We start from the raw sequence: 13,972 nt of genomic DNA on the forward strand, positions 1-13,972 counted from the left end.
GAGTCACCACGAAGAGGGGCTTTTCTCAGGATCAGGCATTTCGCCAGAGGACAAGTTCAGTTGGTTAAGTCTTCTGGCCTGCCAGCATCTCAGTATTTCTAGGTCCTCTTTGCATAATGAGGGGTTCCTTTATTCAGCTAACATTTAATGAGGCACAGAATTTAGAGTGCGGTATTGGCCACATGACATGTAGAACAAATCAGACACTTCACAGTCCATAAATGTGAAATGACTTGTGAGTGTTAATGGAACCGAGAGATTTCACCTGAGTGACCATGGAACAGGTCTAAAAAGGAAAGGAGCCAGATGGAAGATGGCAAGTGAAGTGAGCCAGGGATATTGCAGTGACTGGAACTGTGCGTTGAGGGAGAGAAAGGTGCTGCTGGACACCAGCTGTGGTGCCACTGTATGTGCCAACTGGAATTGCTAGTGTTTTATCGTTTTCATCTGGTTCATTCATTACGTTTAATCACCAAATTATTTTTAATATTCTTGCTGAGGTGGAATAGTGTTGAAGGTATGTCATGTATTATATGAAAGACAAACAAAATATGTCCCCTGATGGGACATTGTGAGGTTGACTGTATGGCCCGGAATAAATAATGTCCTGTAAGTCAAGCTGTTACTATCCCTGCCAGCTCATTGAATGACAGTGGAAAGCCACTTGAGTTTTGTATGTTTTCATTTCTAAGCTGTTGAAGGGTAATTCAAGAGCTTACCCACATCACCAAGATCTGGAATTTGTAAAGTATTAGTTAAAAAATATTTTGGAAGTTTTAGATAAAAAGTGTTAAGGTTTTAAACATTGTTACTAAGTTACCACTTGAATCAAACCATTGTAGTAATTGATACTTTCTAAATTTAAAATAGATTTGAATATTATGTGCATGCCTAAACGCATCATTCAGATAGCAGTACCAAATTAGGGATTTCACAGGGAGTGGCAGTATGGGTAATATGACTTCTAATGTTGTGGCAATACAATAGTGCTTTTAAGTGTTTTGTAGAAGGATGTAATCAATTGAGACATAAGAGAGTGTCATTTTTGTATGTCAAAAATTTTGAAGTACTGGGAGTTCCATATATTTCATGTTTTATTCTATATGTTTCATATTTCATTTTTAGTTTAACCTTAGAGGCCAGGAATGAATTCCATTTCCATTGTATGCCCTAAGACTTTTAATTTCTCTTTATGTCTCAGTTTCTCAATTATAAATTGAGTGTGATGTAGTTTGTCATTTAAAAATTGTAGGGATAAGCAGAAATATTTACTTTTCTCTATCCCTTTGTCCCTGCGTGTGTATCTGCTACCTATCTGTATATCAAGAATGGTGGATCCTTTATTTACCTGCCATGTGAATTTGACTAAGTTATTTAACACCTCTAAGCCTCAGTGTTCAAGTATAACATAATAGTAGGTATTAAAATTGGTATTTGGATTAAAGGAAGTGATACATGTTAAGCATTAAAAGTGGTACCAGGAACTTAGTGTGTGTTTAACAACTGTCAGGTATTAATTTTACAACTTTAGAGCAGAAATGAAGCATTATTTCTCCTGTTTAGTGTTCTGTTTACATTTTTGTCTAGTCATAGACTCTTGTGCATAATAAGTAGGTAGTTAAAATGCTTAATTGAGTTAATTTCTCATTTAAGCAAAAAATAGATTACAGTTGACTTCCAAACCATTCAAAATATGATTTATTCATCACTAAGAAAGTACTTCAGAATGCTGTAAAGCCTGAGGGTCTTTCTTACAACCATCTGTTATAATTGCATTATGGTTGTGTAGATGAATCAATTAATAGAGAATGTTAGTCAGTAGAGTTTTGGATAAGATAGATTGTATTGTGTTCGATTGACTCATCTTTAATTCTTGAAACAAATTCTGACTTTAATTATTGGAAGGTGAAGTGTTCATTTTGTTAGTGACTTGTTTTCCATAAGTGATGATCTAAATGGAGCATATCATATTGAAAGGTACTGCTGGACTGCCTTTTGTACACATATCAGTGGTGGAGCTGGAAGGACCACCATGTTGATCTTGCCTTTTTTGGAAGGCTGTTGTGCCAAAGCTGTCTTGTTTGCTTCCCACTTGATCACACTCAAACCCAAGATCCATCTGGCTTCTGACTCTTGGCTCTCTCTCTGCCATCAGTGACCCTGCTTCTCTGTGTGGATGTGATGCTTCTTTCTGGTCTACCTGGCTTTGACTCTTGGCTTTCACTCAAGGACTTTGGCCTGACATTGGACAGGAAGCTCTTGAGAGCACTCTGAATACAATGATTCCCTCAGAATCAGTTTCCCTGGCTCTAATGAGCTGGACCAGCCACAGGTTGGCTTGATTGGCCAGAGGATTCAGCTAATGCAAAAGAGCATTGAGAGGTGGGAGTATTCATTAAGGCTCTGTGAGAAGTTTGAACACATGCAGAATCATTACCTTAACAGTCTTCAGTTATTCTTGGGGAAAAATAGAATTTTTAAATCAAAATAAATGTTTGGCCCTTAAGGAAAAATATCATTCGAAGCACAGAGTTTTATTTCAAACACGAGCGTTACTTGGCTGTCCTCTGTGTATCTTTCTATTCTGTACCACTACTGAATACCACCTAAGTGTATCAAAAAATGCAGCTACATGCTTTTCCCGCTGCTGTAAAAAGCCTGGCACTAGCTACATCTTCTGTCAACGTTGATAATTATTAGAAAAGACTTTCCGTCCTGTCATTCAGAAGAAAATGCAAGCAGCACAAACCTCAAAGAGTCAGATGAGAGAGCTTTCGTGATCGTTGAGGTCAGTTTTGCAACAAGTATTCTTGCAGGCATGATTAAATTCTGGGTGATTTTCAAGTATCACCTTAGAAATGGAAAGATCCTGCATTGTTTTATTTGTGTGTCTGACATAAAACACTAATGGCTTCAAATAATAAAACACAATGGAAAGTGTTGACATTTTCAGTTTTCAATTAGCAATAGTGTTTTAAAGCACTTACTTTGAAGTAAAAATTTGCACATTTATGACATTTATAAATGTAAGCATTTGGTTGACTGATTTTAATGGTCGAATCATGAGAAATGCCTGTTTATGGAAAGTGAAAACTGATGTTTTGTCTTTTGTTTTTCAATCTGGTTAGCTTTGTCATGGAACCATTTGTTTTAAACATGTCAGCTTTCTTTAATGACTCATTTTTAGTAACTGCTGTGTGTTACTCAGGTGACCTGGGAACATCTGTAGGCTGAACCAAGGTCATTGTTCTGAATATGGGACTAGACTCAGATATTTTTTCGAAGAGGTCATGTTAGAATCCAAACCAAATAAAAGATCACAGCGGAGAGGTACTGGTGCTCGGCAGAGACTTGAGCACTTCTGGGATGGCAGAAGCTCAGGCAGTTGTCTCCATTTGGGGCCTATCCAATGGTGTGTTCTGGAGAAGCAGACTCTAGGAAGCTAGGATGTATGTGAAGTCATTGCAGTCAGAAGAGAGGCTCCAGAACAGTGGCAGAATGTAATCAAATATGAATAGAGAACAAGGAAAGGAATCCAGTTATTAAGGACTCACAGGAAACGAAGAGTCAAACCAAGTTTGATGCTCATTTACTGGCTTGACTACTAACATTCCTCCTGGACAAAAATTAGTCCCAGAAAATGGGATAGGGATAAACTTATATGTGGAAAGTAAAAGTGTTTACTTTTTTGGGTTGAAGTGTTAAAATTAAAGAAGCCAAACAGACTATTGTAACATGAACCTTGTCTAGGATACTGGTAGTTAAAGAGGAAATTCAGAGGTGGATTTCAGATGCATTGAGAGGGAGGAATTGATTGAATTTGTGGAGTAGTTGGAGGTTGAGAAAGCTGTCAATGAGCTTTTTAAACTTTGTATGCCTGGGACCAGTTAGTAGAAAAAGGATAGGTCAATTGGAGTCGCTCTTTGGGGTAAAGAGGAGCATCAGTTCCGTGTTAAGCATACCGAGTTTAGTGTGATGTTGGAGATAGTTACAGAAACAACAGGGCCATGTGAAGAAAAATATTGCATGACCTACTGCACCGAGTATTCTTATATTCTTAAGTAACTATAACCATCTTGCATGATCTTTTGTTGGTCTCAGTAATGTTTCTGTAGCTGGCAGTCCAGAGTGAATGATTGAGATGATAATGGAGAAGGCAAATAATTTAAATTTACAAAGAGTTCACTTCTTCTTTGAGAAAACACTAAATGGCGAATGATGCTGGTGCTGTGGGAAGGCCTGGCGGGGGGGTGGTTGCAAGGGCCCTGGAATGGGGTGTTGGGGTGGCTTCTGAGGAGGCTCCAGCAGCAGCACCATCTGGGGCCAAGGCCATGGAGCTCGCAGAGGCAAGGCCAAGAACAAGGAGTGGATCCCCATCACCAAGCTGGGCTGCCTGGTCAAGGACATAAAGATCAAGTCTCTTTGAGGAAATCGGTCTCTTCTCCCTGCCCATCATTGACTTTCAACTGGGGGCATCCCGCAAGGATGGTGTTTTGAAGATTATACCTGTGTAAAAGCAGACCCATGCTGGCCAGTGGACCAGGTTCAAGGCATTTCTTGACATCAGAGATTACAATGGATGAATCGTTCTCGGGTGTTAAGTACTCCAAAGGAGGTAGCCACTACCATCTGTGGAGCCATCATCCTGGGCAAGCTTTCCATGGTCCCTGTGGGACAAGACTACTGGGGGAACACGATCAGCAGGCCCCGCACTGTTCCATGCAAGGTGACCGGCCACTGTGGCTCTTTGCTCATGGGTCTCATCGTGCCCCCAGAGGCACTGCCCAAGAAGCTACTGATGATGGCCAGTATTGACGCCTCCTACACGTCAGCTAGGGCCTGCACTGTCACCCTGGGTGACTTCACCAAGGCTTCTTTTGATGCCATTTCCAAGACCTACAGTTATCTCACCTCTTTTTTTTTTTTTTAATAATTTTATTTTATTTTTGAGAGAGAGAGAGAGAACACAAGTGGGGCAGGGTCAGAGAGAGGGAGACACGGAATCAGAAGTAGGCTCCAGGCTCTGAGCTGTCAGCACAGAGCCTGATGCAGGGCTTGAATTCACTAACTGGGAGATCATGACCTGAGCCAGTGTCAGACGCCCAACCAACTGAGCCATCCAAGTGCCCCGACAGTTATTTTACCTCTTAACTCTGGAAAGAGAATGTGTTCACCAAGTCTTTTATTAGGAATTCACTGACCATCTTTGGAAAGACCCACACCAAAGTCTCCATGCAGGGAACCCAGGCTCCACGTGTGGCCACATACAGTTTTATACAAGAAATATAAAGTGAATTAAAGCCTGTTAATAATAATAAAAAGTAAATTTACAAAAAAAATTTACAATTTCACTTCTTAAGTTTATTTTGACAGAGAGAGAGAGAGAGGGGGGGGGAGGGAGGGAAAGAGCATGTAAGCACAAGCAGGGGAGGAGCTGAGAGAGAAGGAGAGAGTCCCAAGCAGGCTTCCTGCTGTCAGCACGGAACCTGATGTGGGGCTTGAACTCACAAGCTGCGAGATCGATGACCTGAGCTGAAATCAAGAATCAGTTGCTTAACTGACTGAGCCACCCAGGTGCCCCAAGAATACTTGCCTTTCTTAGTAAGACTAATTAACTTGAAACTAAAAGAAAAACGACATTAAAGTATACAGTTGTTGAGCAAGAAAGCCAAGGTCTTCTAAATATATAAAAAATGAGACTAGGGGGGATTTAAAAGCTCTGGGTATGGATATGATCACTAAAGAAGGGAGGGTGGAGTTAGTAGAGATGTGAGGATCTAGGCCTGGTGTAGACAAAAATTTAATAATGTAGCAGAGGAGGAATCCCAAAGGAGTTAAAAGAGCTGCTGGAGAAAAATCAACAGAGAATAGTGTTTTGAGGAGCAAAGGGAAGTACGTTTCTAGTGGGAAGTAGACAACACATCAAATAATCATGCTGGATCTGAATAGACAAAGTCTGAATGAGCCATCCTAAGTCCCCATAAGATGTGATGCAGCATGATTCAAGGGTATTTCTTCACGTGACCACGGTTGGAACAAATTTCAGAATTTAACCAGCACCCCTTCCCACAATCTTTCCACTTTGTCTGATCAGGGGCTCTGGCCTTGAGTGCTGCCTCATAAGCCGTTTATGGTTACCTGTGTAGTTCACTGAGGCAAACTGGAGACTTTTGGAAAATTTTTTTGATGTTTATTTTTGAGACAGAGAGCACGAACGGGAGAGGCAGAGAGAGGGAGACACAGAATCCAAAGCAGACTCCTGGCTGTGAGCTGTCAACACAGAGCCCGACATGGAGCTTGAACCCACCAACCGTCAGATCATGGCCTGAGCCAAAGTCGGACGCTTAACCCACTGAGCCACCCACGTGCCCCCAAACTGGAAACTTTGAAAAAGTGTCATCTCATTGCTGCCTTGTTAGCCAGATGAGAATCTTGACTGATACTACCATGGATTTCAGTGTTTTCACTGAAGGTGGTGACGGTTGCTTTCTCTGAAGTTTCCTAATAGCCATAAAGGGACTTGGTGTGAACTAATAGCCTTGCCAGTGCAGTGTTGAGCAAAAGTGGAAAAAAAATCAGTCATTTGTCTTATAACACACTAATCAACCTGTACCTCTTTCCCTCCTAACAGTACTGATTTTCATATGTAGTGTAATGTACCTAAATTCCCCTGATAAGTTTGAAATGGAAGCTGAATGTTTTACTGGGTTTCTTAAGGGCTATTTTATTTGGAGGTTGGCTGCTGACCATCAAATGGGAAAGAGAAATAGCATTTGGTACAGTGGCCCATTGCATGAAGTTAGGGACTTGGAAAGTTCCATTCGCACTTTGTCCCAGGCAGTAATGCAATCATAGTGGATTTTTACCGTTTTAAGATGCTGCTCATCTTCAAAACTCATAATGCTAAGGTCTGAATAGCTTCATTTGACCTAGGAAGGGCTATTTTATTGCCTGAGAACATAGTCTGAGGACAGGTGGTCTTTGCAAGACCACGGGATTGGTGGAGTGGTGAGTTTGTGCACCATCCTGCCCTCCACAATTCACTAACCAGAGATCTCCTGCCACACTCAGTGTAGATTTGGATTCAGTCATTAAACTGAACCTCAAAGAACTACTTAGAACTCAGTAAAAGTGGAATTTCCTTTTACTTTCATGATTTTTTTTAACCTGCACGCTCTCTGGGCTTTCTCACATACTTGTATGGATGACTGTGAACAGAACATCTATTTTACTTAATTTCTCTTGCACTTTCAGATGTCAAATTTCCTTTCATCTTGTCTTCAGGATTTTCCATTTTCTTCTGATCTTATTTTTTATAATAAATCTCTGTCCTGTCAGGGTTCTAAGTGATATTAAGATGCTTCCTTCATAAATGGTAAGTATCCTAGTGAGATAAAATATTAGGGATTTCAGTGACTAGTAACCTAGATTATTTTTGCAAGGAAATTAATATATATCAGAACATTCTAATGTTAAATGATAGAATGGAGGTTATATTAAGAAATGATTTTTAGGTGCCGTTAACATCCTCAGCACTTTCAAGAATGAAAATACTTTTTGTGTTATATGTAACACTTTATATCTCCCTTTTTAACAATATCTTTACTTTAAAGTTACACTAAGTGAAATAAGTCAAAGACAAATAACATGATTTCGTTTATATTGGAAATCTAAAAAAATAAATAAATGAATAAAGAAGAGCAGAGTCAGATGCATGAATACAGAGAACGAACTGATGGTTGCCAAAGGGGAAAGGGAGTGGTGTATGGGCAAAATGGGTGAAGGGAGATAGGTGGTACAGGCTTCTAGTTACAGAACAAACAAATCACAGGATTAAGAGGTACAACATGAGGAATACAGTCAGTGGTATTATAATACTGTGTAGGGAGAGATGGTAGCAACACTTATGGTCGCACAGCATAAGGTATAAACTTGGGGAATCACTTTGTTGTACACAGAAAACTAATGTATCACATGTCAACTATACTCAAAATTGAAATACAACAAAAAGTAAATGGGTAGAAAAATAAAAAAATTTAAAAAAAAGAAGAAAGTAAGGAAGGGGCACCTGGGTGGCTCAGTTGGTTAAGCATGTGACTTTGGATTTTGGCTCAGGTCATGATCTCGTGGCCTGTGAGTTGAAGCTTCGCATCAGGCTCTGTGCTGATGGTGTGTAACCTGCTTGGGATTCTGTCTCTGCTTCTCTCTGCCCCTCGCCTGCTTGTGCGTGTGCACTCTCTCTCTCTCTCGCTCTCGCTCTCGCTCTCTTTCATTCTCTCTTTCTCTTGCTGGCTCTCAAAATAAATACATAAACTTGAAAAAAAAACCTTATAGAAAAGCTAAAAGAAATTAAAATCTCATTCACATAAATTTGCAAGCATGAAAATCATTAAAAATGTTGAATATGCCTTTTTATGTTAATGACATTAATTTTTAAATAAATGATGCATGTTAAAAATGAAACTACAAGAAATGAAGTCCCATCAAAAATACAAAGAAGAATTAAAATTTTCTTATTAGAATCAAACTATAATAACTTGATTTTCATTCTAAATATCTCCTTATTAATAGGTATAGAGAGAAGAATAACTAGAATTTAAAAAATACTAAGGTAGGATTTTAGTGTGCATACAGATTTCAAATAAAATCATCAAATTTTATTTGAATTCAGTAAGAGGACAAAAGAAGTGAAGATAAGGTATTTGATAAGTTTACACCTCACAGATAATAATTTTTTTTTTGTTCCAGCTATAATGAGGTGTAATTGACATAAAACATCATGTAAGTTTAAGAGGTACAACCTGTTGATTTGATCCACATGTATATTGAAAAGTTATTACCACCAAGGGGTTAGCTAACACCTCCATCACGTCACATAATTACCATTTCTATTTTGTGGTGACAACACTTAAGATATATGCTCTTAGCAACTTGTAATTATATGATATTATTAACGGTAATTACCCTACTGTACATTACATCCCCAGAACTTACTCATCTTATAACTGGACATTTGTACCCTTGACAGCATTTGTCCGCATCTATTACCCCTAACTCTCGCAATTCCCATTCTCTGTTTTTATGAATTTGTCTTTTTTAGATTCCACATGTAAGTGAGATTGTACAGTATTTGTCTTTCCCTGTCTGTCTTATTTCCCATAGTATAATGTTTTCAAGTCCCATCGATGTTACAAACCACAGCTAATAATTTTGACTGTTTATAGTATTTCATGATGCTCCTTACTAACTTTAAAGGTTACAGTTGGTTATCTCTCTGTTTTGTGGTCTTTCATCATTAGGCGATCAATATGCATTGACTCCCAAGTTAGGGAAGAGGAGGATGAGGTTCCTTATGTGGTGTATCACCCTCCTCTTATAGATTTGGGTTAATTAAAAATCCATTTTTGGGGGGGGTACCTGGGTGGCTCAGTCTGTTAAGTGTCCGACTTTGGCTCAGGTCATGATCTCCCAGTTCGTGAACTCGAGCCCCGTGTCAGGCTCTGTGCTGACAGCTCGGAGCCTGGAGCCTGCTTCGGATTCTGTGTCTCTCTCTGCCCCTCCCCCCACTCAAGCTCGCTGTCTCTCACTCTCTCACTCTTTCTCTCTCTCTCTCTCTCTTTAACATTAAAAATTTTTTTAAACCAATTTTTTGATTACCCAAATTACTTTTAATAATTTGCACAAGCACATGTCTCTAACAACTTTATGAGGTACACGTCGATTTTCCACAATGTGAAATGAGGAAGGTAGACCCTCTGCTGCTCCCCAGTTCTTCTTCCTCTTGCACCTCTCACTTCCTATCCATTTTAATGTGACTTGTACATTCTGATTCTTTCAAGCTCTTAGTTGATTGTAATCAAAAATTTCACAACTAATGAAGTACATTTACAGAACCAAGGAGTGGCTTCCGAGTTCACTCTGGTTATGGCCATTGCAGTCAGGAAGGGAGGTGAAAGAATAGAGCAGAGTGACAGGTTCTTGGGTATGGTGTTCATGGCATCTGCCCATGTGTCATTGGGAAGAATTTAGAGGTGTGACCATTCGTAACTGCAGGATGGGTCTGGATGAAGGATGACCTGGAACACCTGGTTTGTACATTTTGCAAGTGCATGTGTGTATATGTAGGATCAGTGCCAAGAGTTGGAATTGTCGGGTGAAGTCTTTCTAAATGAGGAAAGTGTGAGCATGCCTCTTTTACTATAACTTCAAGACAGAGGGGTTACAAAAGTTTTTAGTTTTGTTCATTTGAAAGATGAAAAGTGGTATCTCAGCATTTTAATTTGTATTCCTTCTATTTTGAGTAATGTTCAGCGTATTTTACGTGTTTGATATCCATTTGAATTTCTGTGAACTGCCCTTTCACACCTTTTGCCTACTTTTCTTAATAGGCTCTTGGGGTTTTTTTTTTGTTTAATTGGATTATCATTTTGTGTGGGAAAGAAAGAAGTCTGTGAGGGTTATGGGGTATTTGTCAGTAGTGAACAAGAAATTAAGATACTTGTTCCGTTAGATAAGAAAGCAGCCCATTTCAAGCACACAGCTTTTTGTTTTTTTTAAATGTTCCCTGGATCTGTTCCCTGAAGGCAGGGTCAGGGAGCCCTGGAGAGAAATAACAAAGGCTGAACACAGGAAAGTGGCCATGGGGAGAGAGAAGGCAACAGGATCAAGAAATGATGAGTATACAAGCCTAGTGGCTAACAGGATGAGGATCCCTAGATATTTTTTTTTTTGATGTTTATTTTTGAGAGGGAGAGGGGGAGAGCAGAGAGAGAGGGAGACACAAAATCGGAAGCAGGCTCCAGGCTCTGAGCTGTCAGCCCAGAGCCCAACATGGGGCTCAAACTCACAAGCTGTGAGATCATTAGTTGAGCCAAAGTTGGACACTTAACTGAGTCACCCAGGTGCCCCTTGATGATGGTCTTTGTAAAACAGACATAACATCAGGTCTTTGCTCAAAATAAGTTCTTGGCTTCTCATCACCTTTAGGGGAAAGACAACTCCTTGGCATGACAGACAAGCCTCTTTATTCTGTGCCTCTTGCCTACCTGATGAACTTAATTTTCTGTTACTGCTCTTCAGTATTCTCTTACTCCAACAGTACTCCAACCTCATGTCACTTACACTCTTCTTTTTGTCTAGAATGTATTCCTTATGTGTCCCTAATAAATGTATATTTGAATCCTTAAAGTCTCAGCCCAAGTTTATATTCTTTCTGAGGAGTACCTTGATTCTTTTAGGCATTTCTAGATTTCTTTCCCCTCTCCTCCTACCACACATTGTAATTACACTGATTACCGTATTCTATTATAATGATTTATGACTCCATATCGCTACCACCCATAAGTCCCCTTAAACACAGGGTCTGCCTTTTTAGTTTTATCTTCTTATAGCTGAAATACAGCAAATGTCCTATAGCTCTTTCTTGAATAACAGTCCAACCCAAGTAAATTCCTCTCGTTCTCCTCAGCAGCTCCTCTCTTTTTTTTTTTTCTCAGTGATAATAAGAGGTTTAGCCACGTTAAATTATTAGTATGTGGTAGAAGTTAGCATTTGATATTACACAATGTTTGATTCCTCCTTTAGGGGACCAATTCTCTATTGGCTAAGTGTACTTCTATTAAGATCTCCCTGTAGATGCATTTAAGCTTCATTTCTGGGGTTCATGTGCCTTGCCTGACCAAATCTGTCTGGCAAATCAGTATGAAAGCGTATGGAGTCATGAGGCTAGTTCCCTCTCCTGTCTTCAGCCTTTTCCACATTATCTTATTAGTTCTGCCCCATTCTAGGAGTATGCCACCTTTCCTGAATCCTAGGAGGACTCTGGGTAGAGAAAAATGCCTTTTTAGCTAGCTATCTCCTCTGCCCTGGTCCTTATTTATGAATACACAGAGCTCTGGTGAGGTGGATGCAGACAGTAGATACTTCAAATACATAATTATTAACAAATGTTATGGGGATATTTGCACCAAGCACATTACAACATAGTGCTTTCTCATCATTATATTTCAGTTTGTCTAGAGTGTGGGGTTATTACTTCAGTAGAAACATTTTCATTTTGGGAGACCCAATGTGAAGAGTTGCTTAACATGAGTAATAATACATAAATCTTACCTGGAGTAGGCACTGAGGTATTTTATTGGTCTTCAACCAGGGTCATTGGAGAACATGCTTAGACATAGCAAGTATCACCTAACTCAGAAAGTACTTTGTTTCCTCACTGAGAGGCAGGAATTAAGCAGTGATGGCATAAATCGACCATTCCTTCAAAAAAAAAAAAAAAAGAAAAAGAAAAAACTCAGAAGTCCTCTGTTCTCTTGAGAACTGAGAGCATATTGATGAGGTATGTGTGACACTATAAGAAGGACCATCAAAAGAACTGCTACCACTCTGGGCTATGGAAAAGTACAACTATACAAAATCTGTCAAGTAGAGCTGCTACATAGGAGGTATTAATATTCAGTAATTCCCTGTCCTTCGGTCAACTCCCAAAAGGAATTATATATAAATACATAAAGTTACAGTTAGGTATGCATACATGTGTGTGCATACCATATGTGTGTACACACACACACACACACACACACACACACACTTGAAGAGGGTACACAGTAAGTTGTAGAAAGCCTTGAAGGGAATTGGACTTAATTTAACTTGTTTTACTAGAGCCAGTCAATAGTAGGGATTTCTAACAATCTTAATTTTTTTCCCAAATCTTAACATGCAGCTGTTATTTTGTGGTCCATATCAGGAAAATACCCCTTACTTCTTTGCCATACAATACCTACAAATTTAATAGGATCTATTTTGGAAACGGAAGTTCCAGATAATAATTACTTCAAAAATAGTGTGTTTTAGACTTGAATGAAAGTACATACGCATGATCAAATTATAACCAAACTAGACGTTAATAAGCCTTCAGTATATATGATTCAAGAAATAAGAGGAATTACCTCTAGTTTTGGAATCCCTATGGGAAAAAGACTCCATAAAGACAGCTGGCTTTATTCCTAGCAAATTCTTAAGCAGTATCAGCTGAAAGATACTGTTTTAATAGGTTAAACATAATTTCTACATTAATGTTTCACTGCACTTAATGCCTTAAAGCATCATGTCACTGATTTAACCCAACAAATATTTATTGAACAAGTACAGTGTTTAATTATCTGGAAAGTGTGACCCCCTAAATGTTCTCTAAATCATTCATATTAGCTAAAATAGCAGTTCTGAACATTAGAATCTCCTAGGTAGCCTTTTAAGAATTCCAATTCTGGGGCTGCCCGGGTGGCTCAGTCAGTTAAGCATCCCACTTGATTTCAGCTCTGGTCATGATATCGTGGTTTGTGAGGTAGAGCCCCACATCTTGCTCCGTGATGAGCATGCAGGCTGCTTGGGATTCTCTTTCTCCCTCTTTCTCTGCCCCTCCCTGGCTCACACACCCTGTTGAATGAAATAACAATTACTCAAGGTAGAATACAGGCATCAATAGTTTGAGGTCCTCAGGTGATGCCAGTGTGCATCTATGAGTTAAAAACAGTTATCTTTGATTTATAATCTGATGCCTCACTTTGGTATTCGACATTTATTGTGCATTGGTGTTGGAAACTCCAGTTTTCTTTAACATGTTGCTATATAGGGGATAAAAACTGTTTTTTTTTTTTTTATCCCTAATTTTCTCTTTGAGATGAGAATGAAAATCTGAGGAGAAAAAAAAACCAACCTTAATCCTAAAGAGTACAGACCGAGTCTGAAATGTGTTAGATTGAGTTTAACTGCTACCGGTTCTGGAAAAAAAATATGAAGAATGAAAATAGTGCTAGACACAGAATTGGAATTAGAGCCCATATTTTATACAGCGTGACATTATATTACAGAAAAATAAACTAATAAATTTATTTACTTCATACACTTACCAGTGTTAGAGGGGATGAATCAGAAGAACAACTGTGGAAGAAAAGAAGTGGAAATATAACTA

General features: G+C 39.1%; 1 pseudogene; it reads left to right on the plus strand.

The window, feature by feature from the left end:
• The first annotated feature begins 4,208 nt into the window (after positions 1-4,208).
• On the plus strand, positions 4,209-5,289 carry LOC131502037 (small ribosomal subunit protein uS5-like; annotated as a pseudogene).
• The last annotated feature ends 8,683 nt before the right edge of the window (positions 5,290-13,972 follow it).

This window comes from Neofelis nebulosa, chromosome X (genome assembly GCF_028018385.1).
Source record: "Neofelis nebulosa isolate mNeoNeb1 chromosome X, mNeoNeb1.pri, whole genome shotgun sequence".
NCBI classification, from domain to species: Eukaryota; Metazoa; Chordata; class Mammalia; order Carnivora; family Felidae; genus Neofelis; species Neofelis nebulosa.